We start from the raw sequence: 17,268 nt of genomic DNA, 5'->3' as shown, positions 1-17,268 counted from the left end.
TTATACAGGAAGATATCTAAAGATAATTGAAGGAAATGCTACACTCAAAGAAACGTTCATGCCTGTATGCATTATCAAAGCCATCTGTGGCTCCAATACCTCGTCTGTAAGGGAGTAGTTATCACTGATCCTTGAGAGTTTAGCATGTTAAGCAAAAACATGTTGTTTCAATAAAACTGTTGATATCATGAACTGACATTGATGAACTTTCACATTATATGCAAGCTTATTTCAGATGCTAGTATTTTACAGGCTATTGAGTATTCAGAACAGTGGATGCCATCGTGTGTGGTGACAAGAAAACAAAGCGTCAGATTCACTGGATAACCCCGACTCTTGGACCTCTGTTTCATCATCTTTCAAATGGAAAATAAAATGACACTTACCTTACGTTATTTTTTATTTAGAAGCCAACAAACAACAACAATAACAAAAAACATGTAATCAGGTCATAGGTGGTGGCTCACTCCTTTGATCCTGAACTCTGAGTCAGAGGCAGTCAGATCTCTGAATTCCAGGCTAGCCTGGTCTACATAGGGGGTTCCAACTCAGCTAAGAATACAGAGTGCAGCCCTGTCTAACAACAACAACAGCAAACCAAGAAAGAACGGAAAAAAGAAAAGAAAGAAAGAAAAGTAAATAAATAAAAAAAGAAAAAACAGAAAGATGTAATTATCTACACTGAGTACCAGGAGTATAAGTGCTCAAAGTTAACTTTTATTCCATTATTATAATTTATAGTTCCATTGTCACAGGGAGTTTCTCTAATGCCAACCTATCGATTTTCTAAATGCTCCCTAATGGCATTTCTTTCCCAAATACTGATGATATTAAGGTGTGAAACTGAGCTCTGGCTGCCAGCCTCCATCCATGGCGTTTCAGTGGTTTGCTTCCAGCCTCGCAGTGGGGGAACTTGGGGAGTTGACATCCCCGTACAAGAAAATGGTTTAGAGGTTTTTCCCTTTTAAATACTACAACTCTAAACCTTCCCCCAAATAATCCATAAAAAGTATTTTTTAGGAAAAATCATAAATATGAACTACACAGCCTATATAACTTTACTTGTATGTGTTTGATTCCAGAGTTGCTGACTGCTCTCTCTCTCTCTCTCTCTCTCTCTCTCTCTCACACACACACACACACACACACACACACACACAAAACAACATACACCACACACTACCACACACATGACAGAAATGGGGACGTATGTGTGGTGTGTGTGTATGTGTGCCTGTAACAATAGTTAAAGAAATGGAGGGCATGAGATTAATGAGGGTAATTGAGAAGGGTTGGAGAGAGAAAAGGGAATAATTATACTTTTATTTCAATAGATAGATAGATAAATGATAACATTAACCATGAAACTTAAACAATGTGATATCATCATATCCTTTACATACAGGAAACCACATGCAAAAAAGTTTAACATTTGTCCCCTATTCTGTCAAACTTGCTGGTAAAACTGCGTGAGAATTACATTCAACTTGGAGGAAGCTCTTATCGTTTTCCTATGTTGAATGTTTGGAGCAGACTTTCCCTGCAGGGAAGGTCTTGGCCACCCAGCAAAGCTGAATATCCATCCTCAGGCATCACTCCTGGCCCTGCTTTCCAGCTTCCTCTGGTTTGTGCTCACTCTGCATTCCTAGTTCCAGCTCTCCCATTCTTCCGTCACGTCGCAGATGATGTTCACTGGTCATGTCCAACATGACTCTGGCTGTAGTTTAAGGACATTTCTCTTTCAGTTCTTTCTTCCTTAGTTTTATGTTCTATAGCCAACAGTGGCTCTGGGAATTCCTCTGAAACTCTTTTCTGTCCCAAGACGAGGAGTCACCTTGAGTGTTCAGAGTCTGTATGTTTCCCAAGTGAGTCAGCAGCTCATGTCCATTCTTAGCTGAAGGGAGACAAAGTTCTGTGAGTGAGTCCTGTGGGATTGAAATAGGTTCTTGTGTTACTCAGTTTTCTGTTACTTTAACCAGTATATGAGACAATAAATTTAATAAATGGAAATATTCATTTTGGCTCACACTTTGAAAGTTTTATTGATGATTAGTTTGACCACATGCTTGGGGTCTACACTGGCATATTGTGGAAGATGTGTAGTTGAGGAAAATCACTCACTCTACCTACAGTTAGGAAGTGAGAGAGTATCCAACTGAGATACTCCATTGAGAGCATGTTACCAGTGACCTAAAAACCCTCTCATTATACCACCATCTCCCACATGTTAATTCTTCAACTACATAGGCATAAGGCTAAGGACTAAGCCTGTATCAATAAACCTTTGAGGGAACACTTAAATTCCAGGCTAGAGTGACTTGAGCCAGAAGAAAATGGGAGCTGATCCTTGGATAATGGATATTATATTTAGTAGGTATTAATAAGAGCATGACAAATTTCACAAATGTACCTCGTATCTCTGGTTTTTATTTTGAAAGTGTATAATCTCTTTTGATGCATATTTATGAATATTGTAATTTCAGGTACTAGAGGATATATTCAAAGATGATGTCACAAACAATAGATGAGTTTTTTTCTGGACCATTAAGTTCGCTGGACCAGTCTTCTTACAGCCCAGAGAATCCATGGCTTAGAAAAATCTCTGTCTTAACATTAATTGGTTTCCATGGGACATGATTATGCCCTTTTAAGACAATATCAGTATCACATATTCGAGCTCTGTTGTCCCAGGCTGAATTGCTGAAGTCAGTGATAATGGGCAAATAATTTAGGAAGATGCTGTATACCTCAAATATTGCATTCTTAGGTTTTATGAGAAAAAAATTAACAAGTATCACTAGTTCATGTCCTTGACATGAGATGTCAGAGAAACTCATGACAGACATGTTTTTGTGTGTAATATCCCAGTGGTTCCTTTTTTCTGAACTTGCTGTTACGGACAGAAATTTAATTTCACAAAGCCTGAGAAACACACAGGTGCTTTACTGCATAATGCTACAGAGTATGCTTAAAATATCAGCTTTAGTGTGAAGTTGGAAAACATTTTATCCCATACTTTCAAAATATTGTGTTTCAATGCCCTTTATAAATACAGCTCACATAGTTGTGATGGCAAGTAGTTGAATGTATTAGTGTGGTTTTCTAAGACCCACAAGACAAAGAAATAATTTCTCATTTGGTAAAGGATGACAAGATTATTTCTTAAAATTTCTTCCCAGAAATAAGTCATTTTAAATGATAAAGGAACCCTCATTTAAATAGTCAATGTTTTTAAAATGTAAGGGAATAAAAGAAGCCTTGGAAAACATAACCTCTGTATTATTGGCCTTTAACAATTGAAAAAACAAAACAAAACAAAAACTTTGAATGGCGCCTGATATCAATGTCGGGTGACAGTTAAGTGTTGTGGTCACGCCTGTGAACCCAGCTACTCAGGAGGCTTAGATGGGGTCACCAAGCTTAGGAAGTCAAGGTCAACATAAACACATAGCAAGATCCCTATCTCAAAGAAAGAAAAGATAGAAGCAATTTCATCTCATCAGGTACATTTTCACTGTAGGTAATCCAAGATTTAGGAGCTGTCTATATTTATTTTAAAAATCCAAGCATATGGGAAATATATAAGCCTAAACTATAGTGGAAATTTCTATAGGCTATATTTCTTTTTTAAAAGTTTTTCCAGGGAAGGGGATATAGCTCAGTGTTAAACTGCTTCCTTAGCATATGTGAAGTTATAGATTTGATCCCAAACACACACACACACACACACACACACACTCACACACAGTGTGGGAGAACAATTCTATATCTGTCAATTATGTTTTAAATAAATGCTGATTGGTCAGTAGCAAGGCAGGAAGTATAGGCGGGACAACCAGTGGAGGCAGGGCATAAGAACAGGAGAATTCTGGAAAGAAAGAAACTCTTTCAGCAGTCCTGTCCAGACATCGAAGAAGCAGGATGTGACCTACTGCGCTGAAAAAGGTATTGAGCTATGTGGTTAACATAGATAAGAATAATAGGTTAATATAAGTTATAAGAGCTAATACAAAGCCTGAGATAATGGGCCAATCAGTTTATGGTTAATGTAACTTCTGTGTGATTCTTTGAGACCTAATGGCTGTGGGAATTGGGTAGGACAGAAACCCCAACAAGCAGGCCTTCCTGTTACACACACACACATATATACGTACACCACAAATGAAAACAAAACCAAATCCACAAAGGCTCAGCCCATTAAATCCTTTGATAGTCATTAAATATTTAAAGATTTACTATAATTATTTAAATTAGAAGGAAGTATAAATCAATAATTACTGTAAAAAAGCAATAAAGGTACATCTTCCCACAAAGGTGGTTCATACTAGGAATTTTAATTGAAAGAAAACACAAAACAAGAATAGTTAAAAACATAATTTAAAAATAAAAGGTGAATTAATTATCTTTAAGTAACCGAGATCTATTTTTTTCTTGTTTAAATCCTTTATGTGACATTGACGTTTCTTGACTTGAGAATATTAATTTTTTTTTGAAATCATAGTAACCAAAAGGTCAGTCAATATGGAATATCTGTCCAGGGATCCTATTCCTGCAAATCCTGTGTTTGGCCAGCCTTAAAATCTCCTTGACACCCAGTTTCTCTAATATCTCCTGTATGCTTTCCACAGCACTATTATGAAGGTATTATGAAGGTTTTAAAAAGTCAACCTTCATGAACTAGAAGTGAAAAAGCACAGGTCACAATGAAAATCTCGAGTTATTGTGGATCATAAATTATTTGTTTATTTTATTTTCTAAATTCCACATGTTGCAAGGCTGGTATCCTCTCATCATTTAGGTTTTAACTTACTGTGTCTCCTTCTTAGGAAGAGATTCTCTGACCAACGAACTGAATATGAAAGAGGCATACCTATTGCCATGGACTCTCTGTCTTGCTGTCATTTCTATACCACTCACAGCTATTGGAAACCAACCCTCACTGTGCTGCTTGAGCTGTCCTGTAATTTCAGCCCCTAGGAAGGACATGTTGTTATCATTCTGACTCCCTGTTCCAATGAATGCTTATGCTCTTAGGATCACTCCTGCCTTCCAACACGAATACTGGATGAACTTGGGTCCCAGTGCTGTGTCAAGATGAACATTTTCATGTAGTTTTCTTGTAAAGAGAAATCTCCATACTGCATCTTGTAAGACTTCAGAGCTCAGTGATAAATTAGAATGCCTGAGTTGTGCTACCAAGTCGGCCATCAATTAGCCTAGAGATGCTGAGAAGATTCTTTTTCTCTAAATCCCCGATAAAGTGAGGCATTTTGACAAAATGAACTGTGTATTACTTTTACCATGGTATGATAGAATTTATATAATTTGTTGATTTGTGTGCATAAGTGAATGACTAGGTCTGTCTCCATTTCTGAGTTGCAATGGTTCAACTTATAAAAGTTGACCCTTTTATTCTGAGTTCATCAAGACTCTAATGACAGAACCAACTCACTGGTTTGAACTCTGTTCCTGCCATTCCTGGCCATAGTACTTCGTGTAAGACTATAATAGAACTATCCTTCGAACTTTGTTGGATTAAATGAATTATTTCATGCAAATGTATCTCTAATCATTGGGAAGGAAATGGGTTGATGAATGTGTAAAATATGCTTAGCACATAGAAGACTCTATAAGTGAAGTTAAGATTTATTTTCATGTGAATATTTTTATCAGGGCTGCATTTTGTCTGCTTTATTGCATATTACTGTGCGCATAGGATTTATACTTAAAATTGGGGTTAGAATATGAGGTCACCAGAAATTCTTATGATAAATTACTGTTGTAATGAGTTTTTGAAATATTTTAGAAACACCATTATTCTTTTATGAGATGTGTCTAGAAACAAAGAGGTACATGACATTCTTTAGAAGACAAAATTAGGATATAGAAAGGTGTGAAAAGAATGACCAAAAACAAGTACAGTGAAAATTCAAGGGATGAGAATAATGTTCTATAGCTTGCAAATGTTTCTGCTGACATTTTTGAGCCAGGTCATTCCATTTTCTGGTACCTAGTCACCCCTGACTTTTAAGAAGATGATAGCATATAGCACTCTAACAAGAATAGTCTATTCTCGTGTTATAGAACATGGTGGCCCTCTAGGAGAAACCTCCTTTCCTCCACCTGAGTTGAAGATGTATAGTCACAGATTGAGCTTTGCCCTAGTTCCCCTTCCTCACAGGCCAGAAAAAGACACGTTTTATAGTCACAGACTTGCTTGATACAGTCACGATGATATTTTTAATATCAGTGAAGAAGATGACCCTTCTAAGGTCATGGACGATGCTATTGATGAAAATGCCACTGACAGACGAGATAAAGCAAGTGAGTGGGATAGATTGATGCATTAGGATGACAATGAGCCAGACAGCCTTGAAGATGAAAGGCAGGTCTGAGTGAGTGATCTGGTATACCTGTAAAAATCAGGACAACAAAGAATGTGAAGGAATTGATTCATCTTCAAGACATGACACTTTGAATGACAGGTCAGCGCATACCCCCAGGAAGGTTAGGAAGGAGAGGGCTTTTCAGAGGATGGGGACAATGATGCCTGTGATGAATGCAATGTAGCAAAGCTGTCAACGAAGCTGCATAAGGAAGATTCTCATTCCGATGGGGCTCTTCCTCTCCCTCACAGCAGCAGCTGGATTGTTACCGCAGTTGGTTTCTCCTTCCAAGATGCAAGTACCTCATCCTCACCCTGCCAGGACCACAGGGTGCTAAATTATTGTCTGTAGAACTTGTACAGCTTTCTGAACTGCCAAGGGAACTCTCTCCTTGATTACCATGCTTACATCCCAGAAACCATTGGGATGTCAGCAAACAGAGAAACCTTTTTCTTTTCTTTTTATTTATTAAAAAATCATTTTTTCATTATACATACCAATGCAAGTTCCTGCTCCTTCCCCCCTCTCATCCCCTTTACATACCCTCCCACCCCACCCTTATCCAATTCTCAGAGAGGGTAAGGCATATTACTTTGTGGAAGGGTCAAGGCTCTCCCTACTATACTTAGATGCAATTATTTCCTTTGCATTCTTAGACATTTTGCCTTAGGCATTAAGAACAGTATTCTTGAGAAGAATCATAGATCCACAGACTCCTGACACATAGGGTCAGAAATATGCACTGGATAGGAAAGAAGCAGAATCTGCAGGCACAGGAGGAGTTTGGCAGATCTGGTGTTTGAAGTTGGAAAGGGTTTTTGTGTGTGGGCTTCGCCACTCCCCATCCCATCTCTTTTTGCTCATGTTTCTCAGCGAAATGTGAGGTGAGGTAATTAGAACAAAGTGAGAAAGGGGCAAGGAGATAATGGAAATTTGAGCATAAGAGAGGAGGTGTGAATTAGTTTTCTACATGAGGGAGAAAGCTGATTTTGTAGGAGAATGCAGCAGGATTGCTGAACAGTGTGGTGACTGCCCACTTGTCCTTTCAGGTTTGAGAAGGCTGTAGTGTGTGCCTTTCGCCTGTTCTGTTCAGCTGATTGAAGACGTGAGTTAGGGGCTATTAGAAAAGAGGATGAAGGGAGAATGAAGCAAGCAACTCCGCGGCTTGACAAGGAGAATGGTGCTAGAGGGAGGTTTCCAAAGCTCAGTCAGATGAAGATGGAAGGAAAAACCTGAGGGGTGCTCTGCCTAGTGGTGGAGTAAGACCGTATGATTTCCAGAAGGTTCAGAGATAGCAAAGTATTACAAGAAACTAGATAGAGAGGGAATCAGAAAGAAAGAGTGAGAAAAAAAATCTTTTATGACAAATCACTTAAATTATGGTTTAAGGATGATAGGAGTGAAGGAGCATGGGAACAAACTAGTCCCTCTGAATGTGGTTGACAGCTGGGGTAGACTGAGGGGCCACTGACAGTGACACTGAGATTTGTCTCTACTGTATGTACTGGCTTTTGGGATCCTATTCTCTCTGGATGTATACCTTGCTCAACCTCGATGTAGTAGGGAGGGCCTTGGACTTTCCACAGGGTGGGGTGCCTTGCTCTTAGGATTGGAGGGATTGGAGTGGTTGGGTGTGTGGAGGGAGCGGAAGGAGGGAAGGGAGTGGGAATTTGGATTAGTATTTTTTTTAAGTAATAAAATAAAAAAAAACATGGTTTAAGGGAATGAGCATCATATGATCATTTTAGGAAGATTAATGATCTTAAATTTTGAAAATTTGTCATATGGTTTCTTCTCATGATCAGCATCTTAAAAGAATAGAATCAAGGAGCCATGGTCTACTGTGACAGAAATCAGCCTCCTCCTCTGCTATCACCTCCTCCACCACCATCACATCCTCCTCCACCATCACCTCCTCTTCCCTCTACTCTTTTATTTTCTATTTTCTTCTTTTTATATTTCCCAACTTAACAAACTGCAGGCTCTTGTTCCTCTGCCTCTGCTTCCTCCTAAAAGATAAAGTTTCCTTCTTCTCACATTTGGAAGACTAAATGCCCAAGTACTGGTTTGTAATACAAACCAAACTAATTAGGACAGTCGACAGGGAATAACATAGCCTTTGTTTGCTGTGGGGTCAACCCTAGGCACTAGCTGCATGCCTTTCATGCACAGAAAGTATACACAAATAAACTCATTTTGAAAGAAGAAATTAGTAAGATTAGTGAAATATAGGTGGTACTGGCTAAAGTCAGGAAAATTTAAAGGTCTGGTTGTAAATGATTGGTTTTTCTTGTGTTTCTATTTTGGCCATGTCTTATTTTTCCACCATAAAAAGGCTATGTTCATATACAAGCTACATTATTGTCATTATTGCTTGCTACTAGGAACAATCCTCTTCCGCTATTAAATAACATCAAATATAAATCTAATTTAATTGTTTTGTAACTTAGTAAATAAACTGACACCACATTTTTTTCTTCCCCTCTTTCTTTGTTGCTGTTTCTGAAGTAGAATCTTGGGAATTTTAGCGAATTTGAGAATGTTTAAACAAAATGTTCCTCAAATGCTCCTCATCTTAAAGTATTTTGGAAGTTATTTTCATTCCCTATTGCACATTGATCTTGGTGTTACAGTTTCTATATATCACAGTGTAATGTGTTCCTTCACAATTCCAAAACTGCCCATTTATTTTGAAATCCATGGAGGGAGAATCAAATTATTTCTTTCATGATATCGCTATTTCAATATTTAAGGTGGGGTTGATTTGTGTTGTATGAGTTTAACCTATGTATTATAAGGATAATTCAATTTAACAAAGCTTCTGGTTCATCTACATATAATCATCAATTCATTCATTGATTTATTCATTCATTCATTCACGCTGTGTCCACACATCAACTTATCATACTGACATTCCTTCGGAAAGATTTACTGAATCCATGCTATCATCTGTGTTTGACATTTTTTAGCATTGGGGCACAATGCAGGTGAAGACCCAATTTTGTCTTCCGGGAGTTCACTTCAGAAGAGACAGAAAAGGACAGCCAAAGTGGCAGGATCCTCAGAATAACAGTGGAGAGTGCTTGCAAGTAAATTATCTTGGATTATAAACATCCTTCACAGCCTAAATTAAAATTTCATGGGTTGATAAAATGCTAGACAAGAAATCGTGCAGTAGAGCAACCACAGGGAGATATTAGGAAATGCCAGGGACTTCATACAAAATGATGGATCACACTGGTATGTATTTTTATTCAATAGTTCTAGGGTGGGGTGAGGTAAGTCTATTTATGGTCTACTCAGGGCCTCTCTGAGATAGAAAGCAGATATTGTCTGATGGGTGCAGCCCTATGAAGGAGCCCTTAGGCTGCTAGCTGGCATGCTAGGGTAGGCTGTCCCATGCCAGGGTTTAGTTTTGGTAAACAGGGAGGATTTAATTCTCTCCTCCCTTCAGGGTCCAGTGTTCATAAGGTATATGTAGGCATCTGGAAACAGTTTCTTCTTGTTATGTCTGTCAGTGTTTTAAATGCTCTTCTTAGCAGACATTACTCCCAGCAACCCGTTTCCCTGATCATTGCCTGTATTTGTGTTGGCCGACCAGACCCTCTGATTTCCAACTGAATGTTGTCTTTGTCTGTTTTCCGTGGTAATTATCCAGTGCTAGGTTAGCTATGTTTTGAAGAAGAGAGGCTTATTTTATTTCATGGTTCTGTTCTGTAGTTGACTACCAACAACTAGTGATGAACTGTGGCAGGCAGAGACCCTAGGAAGCACAAGGTATCACATGGATACAGGAAGCGCGGGGACAGCGTCACCATCAGTTTTCATAGCAGATCCGCCATGGGATAATTTATTAACTCAGTATTCCTGGGAGTGATTAGTACATTTGTGATGAAAGTAAAAGCCATGGTTACCTCCTAGAGGCCCACCTCTTAATAATAGTATTATGTGGATTAAATTTCAACATGATTCTCAAAGGAGATGAACAATATCTAAATCATAACAGATGTTATTATCTACCTATGTAGAAAATTGGGTCACTTATCATCTTATGCCGTGATGCCATGTATTAAAATAAGTATATTTTTCATATGCATGTCGTTCTTGTACTTACAAACTTCACACATCTCTCAAGTTGTCGTCACAGGATAAATTAGGAGCTTCTAGGCTACTAAAGACAAATTTAATAAATGTGTTGCCTGTACCGAACAGATGCCTACTTATGGGGTTCTGTAGCACACTGTGGTATTAGACATCAGGGTAAAAAAAAAACCCACAATATTCCTGGCAAAATTAGCACTCAGGAATAGCAACAAATAGGATTATAAAATTCAAAATACATTTGTAGTTTTGAGATTTGCCAAGCTGTTTCTAGGGGGAAAAAAAAAGGTATATGTTTTACAGGTTTAGTAACACTCTGTACCCGAAGAGCAAATTGATCAGAGGGACATTACCTAGATTTATCCAGGGCAAGTAACAAAATGGTCTTGAATTCCCAGAAGAAAAAACTCAAGGCTAAGTAACTTTTAGACAGTTGGGTTACTCTGGAGTTCTTTGTGTAAGATAAAGATAATGGATTTAGAAAGTAAACAATGTAAGAGCCCAAAACAACCTTTCTTTAAAACAGATCCAAATGGAGTTTTGAACTTTGGGAAATGAAGCCTGAACAAAAGAGAGACAAAGATGCTGAAGACGGCTAATAACCTTAGAGGAAGTTACTGTATAGTTTTCAGATCATTATTAAAAATGAATCCATAACTAAAATTGGTCCTAAGACTTGAACATCTGATGAAGTAACCTTAGTATTACAGTATTTTCCAAAAAACCTTGATGTTGTTTGGTCCTACTTTACAGAATCCTTAAAGGTCTTTCCTTGTAATTATGACTGTTATAGCCCAGAACCTCAAGATCAGTTATCAACAGATGATTGGTGGGATTTCATGATGTGTTTCCTCATACTCCAGTGGTCTTTCCGTTTGAATGGTGGAGAATGAACAATTGTCTGCTTCAGAAGGGTAGTTTAAGATGCAAGACCAAATGAGGAGTCAGAAAAGCAGCCATGGCAAGTCTTGCTAACAGTCTCTGATTATCACGACGAAGCAGCTCTCACCACCAGAGCAAATCCGTCCTTCGCTGAAGTGCATGGATGTTAGAGAATGGATCACCTCAAAGCTAGAGTCAAGAAATGCCAAGCATCATACGTATCGTGGTTTCATTATAAAATTATTTACATAACCCTAATAAAATAATTTTATAACTTAGATTAATTAGGTTGTAGTGAAAAACTTTAAAGCATTTAAAAAAATTAAATTAAAAAAATTTAAAAACAAATATAGACATAGGAGACTTCACAAATAGATGGCTAGCTTTTGAAATATTAAAGGTGAACTCCTTTGCAATTACTAGCAGGTCAAAGTCAGCATTTTATCACCTTGCTGAAGTCCCTTGTTGTATCTAGTGTCTCCAGAGCCATCATTATCCCTGCATTATCCCGTTCTTCAAGTAATAATTGTGCTTTGTGTATAGTCCTATTTCCCTGCTGTAAATGCTTAGAAATTCAGGTTTGTCCTACTTAAGAAAGTGAAATTCTTTAAGATAAAAAACTTTTCCCTCCAGTTCATGGCATTCGTGAAAGAACATAGTTTGTTATTTTACAGACAAAATTTATCGTTATTTCATAATGATTTTATCATTCATGATACTGACCACAGTTTGCCCATATGACCTCATCTGTATTATTTCTATTTCTCAGTTCTCAAAGACACAGTGGACAATGAAGTCTGAGAATAATTTATGATACACGACCCTCCCCCACACGCGTTTTGTCCTAGAACAACAATACTATCATTGTCAGTATTACTAATGAAAACAGTCACACTGCTTCCTGCAGGGGCTCTCCCCACTTTACCCCCCTATAGTTATGTGACATTCACATTACCTGAACTTTGTACCACTATATTATATATTCTCTCTTCTGGCAGTCATAGCTAGCTTGTCTTTACCTGGTTGAGCTTCAAGGCTCATAAGCATGCTACATCATTTGACAAATTAAAGCTCATTCTAGGTTGGCATTATTATGTTTCATGTTGAGATCTACCTGTCTTTGCAGCATCTCCTACCCTAGATTCTGAAGTAGATTTTAACTCAACATACATTTCTAATAATAATACACAGAAGAAAATGGATATGGGGAAGATTAAATCTATTAGTCATTATTATTTTTCAAATGGAGAAAAGGAGATTTCAGGTGATTTCTGTGTGCACAGCAGAGTTTGATAGTACTCTCAGAAAGCCCACAGTGCTAGGACAGTAATACAGGAAAATGAGTTCAGGAGATTAGTAGTGCATTAGACCTGCCCATGGCAAACGATTTACCAATATTTAGAAAACAGACTTTATGACAATCTTGTCATGAACATAGCACAAGAATAAAATAATTTAGTTATCTGAAGAGGGCTTGCTTCTGAATGCTTATATGATTCCTTTTGAAATACATTTATGTTTCCAACTTGTGGAATATTTTGAAAGGAGAGATATGAGAGCTATTTCGAGGTTCTTTTAGAAATAGCAGTGTCAGTGAAGACAGCAAGCTCTAGGGGATTGAAATTACCCTGCTGGTTGTCAGAGCACCATTCAAGAAATCACTGACATTACTGTTAGATTACCTCTCCTAACAGGTAATGCGGCTTCTAGGAAAGAGGGGCAGAGAGCAAGAGAAAAGGTGTGAGAGACGTCCGCTGTGCCTCAGATCCCGGTGTCATCATTTGTTGTCATCTGTACTCTTTGGTGTATCTTTTAATTTCTTTGAGCCTTTAATTTTTCCCTACAAATAGTGTATGAAATTTGTGACAACAAAGGATGTCGAGATAATATAAATGCCATTATTATATGAATACTAATTCTACTTCCTGGGAGCAATTTATATATACAGACCCTATATCTCACATCTCAAATTCTACTTTTTTTGAGGAGGGGGCTGATGTATGGAAAGACCTTCTTGTGTGAACCAGCCTTGTATAGGGCACATAGTCTTTATGCTCATAGATAAACATAGATAAATACTAGGAAAACCAGGGTTTGTCTCGTCAAAGGAAAATATGTATAACTCTTAAGTTTATCCCAGACTCTTCCTCCCTAGACCTTTACCATGATCACTGTTTCTTAGTCAATAAAACCCATTCTTATGGGAGATGTCACATGTTTTTTACTCATGGAGCAGAGGTGGTAGCTAGCCTGGTCACTGTGCGCTGTCTATATGGCCAGGTCACCCCTGGCTCTCCCAGAATCTTATGTTTATCTCAGTCATTTTCCCTAGACCCTTGAGCATTGCTTCTCAGTCAATAGAACCCATCTTTATGGAAGAGATCATCAGTACTCTGTGTACTTCGAAACAAGTTTCAATGGAATTGTGTCTTAAGCTTTATTGTACACACAGCACTGAGCTAACTATCATCAAGAAACTTTTTTTCCCCCAAAATCGTGGCTGTACTTAAGTACACATAAAATCAACTCTCCATTGTCAGACTCTTGAATTTGAACTGAAACCAGCTACTGAGTCGTGTTGAATCGGATTTCCTTCTTGCCTCACATGGATCACCACTTTGCTGGCCCTGGTGTTTGCAGAGATCACCCCCTCACCCAACCCACGCCCAAGCCTGGTTATGGACACTTGATATTTCTGTCTGAGCTATTCAAACAGCTAGAGTTAAACATGTGTGCCATCAATCATTAGTAAATGGCATAACACTTGTCTGGTTTTCGAGGGGCTGGAGTCCTGGATATCTTTTCCTTCCTCCTGCTATCTAGTCAGTCACCAGGGATAGTAAGGTCTGCTTTGGGACTATTTCTCAAATATACCAGCATCCATAACGACTACACTATCGGCCCCCTATTTGTCTTTTATTTGAATTATTACCCAAATATTCATTTTTCATTTTTTACTTTTATTGAAAGTGTGATTTTTCTCATATAGTTTGTCCTGATTACAGTTTTCTCCCCTGCTCTCCTCTCAGTCCCTCCTCACTTCCCCTCCCATTCAGGTCCACCCTCTTCATATTGCTCACTAGAAACCAAATAGAATTCTGAGGTATAATTATAATATAATAAAACAAAAATAACCCATTAGGACTGGACAAAACAAACAAACAAACAAACAAACAAACGGAAAGGAGAATGACATACTCATTCATACACTAAGGAATGACATAAAAATACTAAAACAGAAGCCATAATATTACAAAGAACCTGTAGAGTAAAAAGAGAGGGATAGGGATAGAGGCATGTGTCTTTGTCTCTTTCAGTTCTAGAATCCCATCTGGGGCAGAGCCATTCAGGCCTTTGCGTGCTGCTTAAGTCTCTGTGATGTTATATATGGCTTGATCCTGCTGGTTTAGAGGTGTGTGTGTGTGTGTGTGTGTGTGTGTGTGTGTGTGTGTGTTCTCCAGCCCCTTTAGCCACCTTTTAAACATTGTGCCACCATTGCACTGGTATATCTTGCAGGCAAGGAACTATGGTAGATCAGAGATTTTTGTGGTGGGGTTAGTGATGAGTTAGGGGAAGGAAGGTTGCTGTGGAAGATGTGTGTGGTCCACTGGAGATGGGGGTAGGGCGGGAGGAGGTCACACAGCAGGAGGTTTGTAACAAAACTGAGGATGCAACTGGGGGATTGGATTCTGAGATTAGGAGAGAAACGTGAAGATCTGCAGTCAGCCTATTTCCCTGACTGTTGAAGTTGCCCTGGTCCTAAAGAATGCCTGCTGGTGTTGGTGGCTGGGATAATGGGAAGAGTTTGGGTAAGGAAGCTTGGAGAAGATCTATGTAATCTGTTGGAAATGGGCGGCGGGGGGGGGGGGGGGAGTCATAGAGGAAGGTGAAATGGCCGCAGGTATTCTGCTACAGAGTGAGGGATGAGACTGAGGATTGGATTTTTTTGGAATGGAGGGAAGGGTGAAGATTTGCAGTTAGCATACCTGCTTCCCTGCTCCAAGTGGCCTGTGGATTCCCAGTGAATGCCTGGTGGCGTTGGGGGCTGGGATAAAGCCACGAGTTGCTGGGGAGAGAGTGTGAAGGGGAAAATCCACTGGAGAAGGGGAGGAGGGTGAAGAGGCTCCAGCAGGGTGGACTGTGGCGTTGGATTTGGAGGAGAGGAGAAAGAAGGACGTTCTGGTTAGTCCACCTGCTTCTCTGGCAGGGGTCAGTGTTCAGATGTTCGTGTGGATTTTTCAAGCTTTACATTTTTCCAAGAATGGTTGCCAGAGTACAATCAGAGTGAACATATGAAAATGGCTTAAAATGTGCCGTTTTCTTCTCTAATTCCCGACAGTGAATTTAAAGATTGTCCTATTCTTAAACATGACCTACAAGGCATTTGCCTTGCTGGCCCCTTCTGTTGTAACTGTTTGTACTCCTTGTTTACCATGCCATAATCACCAGTGCCATTTCCAATAACCTTAAGGTTATTCTTATTTCCTCTTTCCCTAGTGCCTTTGACTAGAATATACTTTTGCCTCCTTCACATCTCAGGGATAACGTTTAGCCTTCCCAGCATCACAACTGTGAGGTATGTTCACTATCAGGACTCAGAGTAGAAAATGGCACATTCTGACTCACCTGAAAGGAGTCTCATGAAGACTCAGGAAGCAAACTTACAAAGCATTGGAAGTTGGTAATTTATTGAAATTTAGAAAATTTGTGAGACCTGTCCTTAAAGTTATGTGAACAATACGAGGGAGAGGAGACTTCCTGAATGGGTGGACCTGAAAGTCATGCAGTGAATTCCAATAGCAGAATTTTTATGAATTGTCATCCATGATCACACGAATTTTGGAGCGATACAGCTGCCTTTGAGGCATCCATTCTTCTGTGAGTATTCCCTTACCCTGTGCTGATGCCTGTAAGAAACTCCAATAAATAATTGGTTTACTAAGTTGGACTTTGATGGAAACTTTAAGTGCCCTGTGAGAGGTGAATAGGCATTTGTTCACATTACCCCAGGAAAGATAACATACAACATAGAGGGACCAGGAAAACCACATCCAACAACTATATAGATGCAGCTGGAAGACCTATAAGTCAGGAAGTGTTCCCTAATTGAAGACCCGACACTGCCGCCTTTATCCTAGACTCGCTAGCTTCTAGGACTGGTAGGGACAATTTGACACTCTTTAAACCTTTCTTTGAGATGATTACATTCTGTAATGGTAGTTAACATTGATAATACACCTAACAAGCCGGGCGGTGGTGGCGCACGCCTTTAATCCCAGCACTCGGGAGGCAGAGGCAGGCAGATCTCTGTGAGTTCGAGACCAGCCTGGTCTACAAGAGCTAGTTCCAGGACAGGCTCCAAAGCCACAGAGAAACCCTGTCTCGAAAAACCACAAAAAAAAAAATACACCTAACAAATAACTGCCAATTTTTAGTGAATTAGTCAAAATGGGGTATAAAAGCAAACAGAATACCTATGAATAGAATGTGAACTTGTTACCTTTAAGAAGCATTTTTTTTAACAAAAAGTCAAATAATAAAAGCATTTTGACATCAGAAAGGTCAACAATCAAAGTAACCATTCATCCAAAATCAATTTGTCAGCTCTGTATAAAGAACAAAGTAGTCCAACTTCCTGGTGAGATTTCTATTGACTCACAGAATCCTGTGCTGAGACTTCACTCCATTGTTCATTTAACCCGACCCCCCTGCAATAAACACCACGTCTTCTTAGGTAAAAATCTATCTTGTATGTATTGTGTAGCTTGAACCATACATTTTGGAGTATCTACAAAGAAAGGAAGTAAAAACTTTCTTTTTTAGGTCAAAGACTCCTCTCAAATTAACTCTGAAAATGCACCGTCTTGTATCTTTTGGGAATACATATTTTGAGTAAATC

Source organism: Microtus oregoni, unplaced genomic scaffold (genome assembly GCF_018167655.1).
Source record: "Microtus oregoni isolate MIOR12 unplaced genomic scaffold, Mior012 000010F_ref0000083, whole genome shotgun sequence".
NCBI classification, from domain to species: Eukaryota; Metazoa; Chordata; class Mammalia; order Rodentia; family Cricetidae; genus Microtus; species Microtus oregoni.
The sequence above is the reverse complement of the archived record's forward strand: the minus strand, read 5'-3'. Positions refer to the sequence as shown.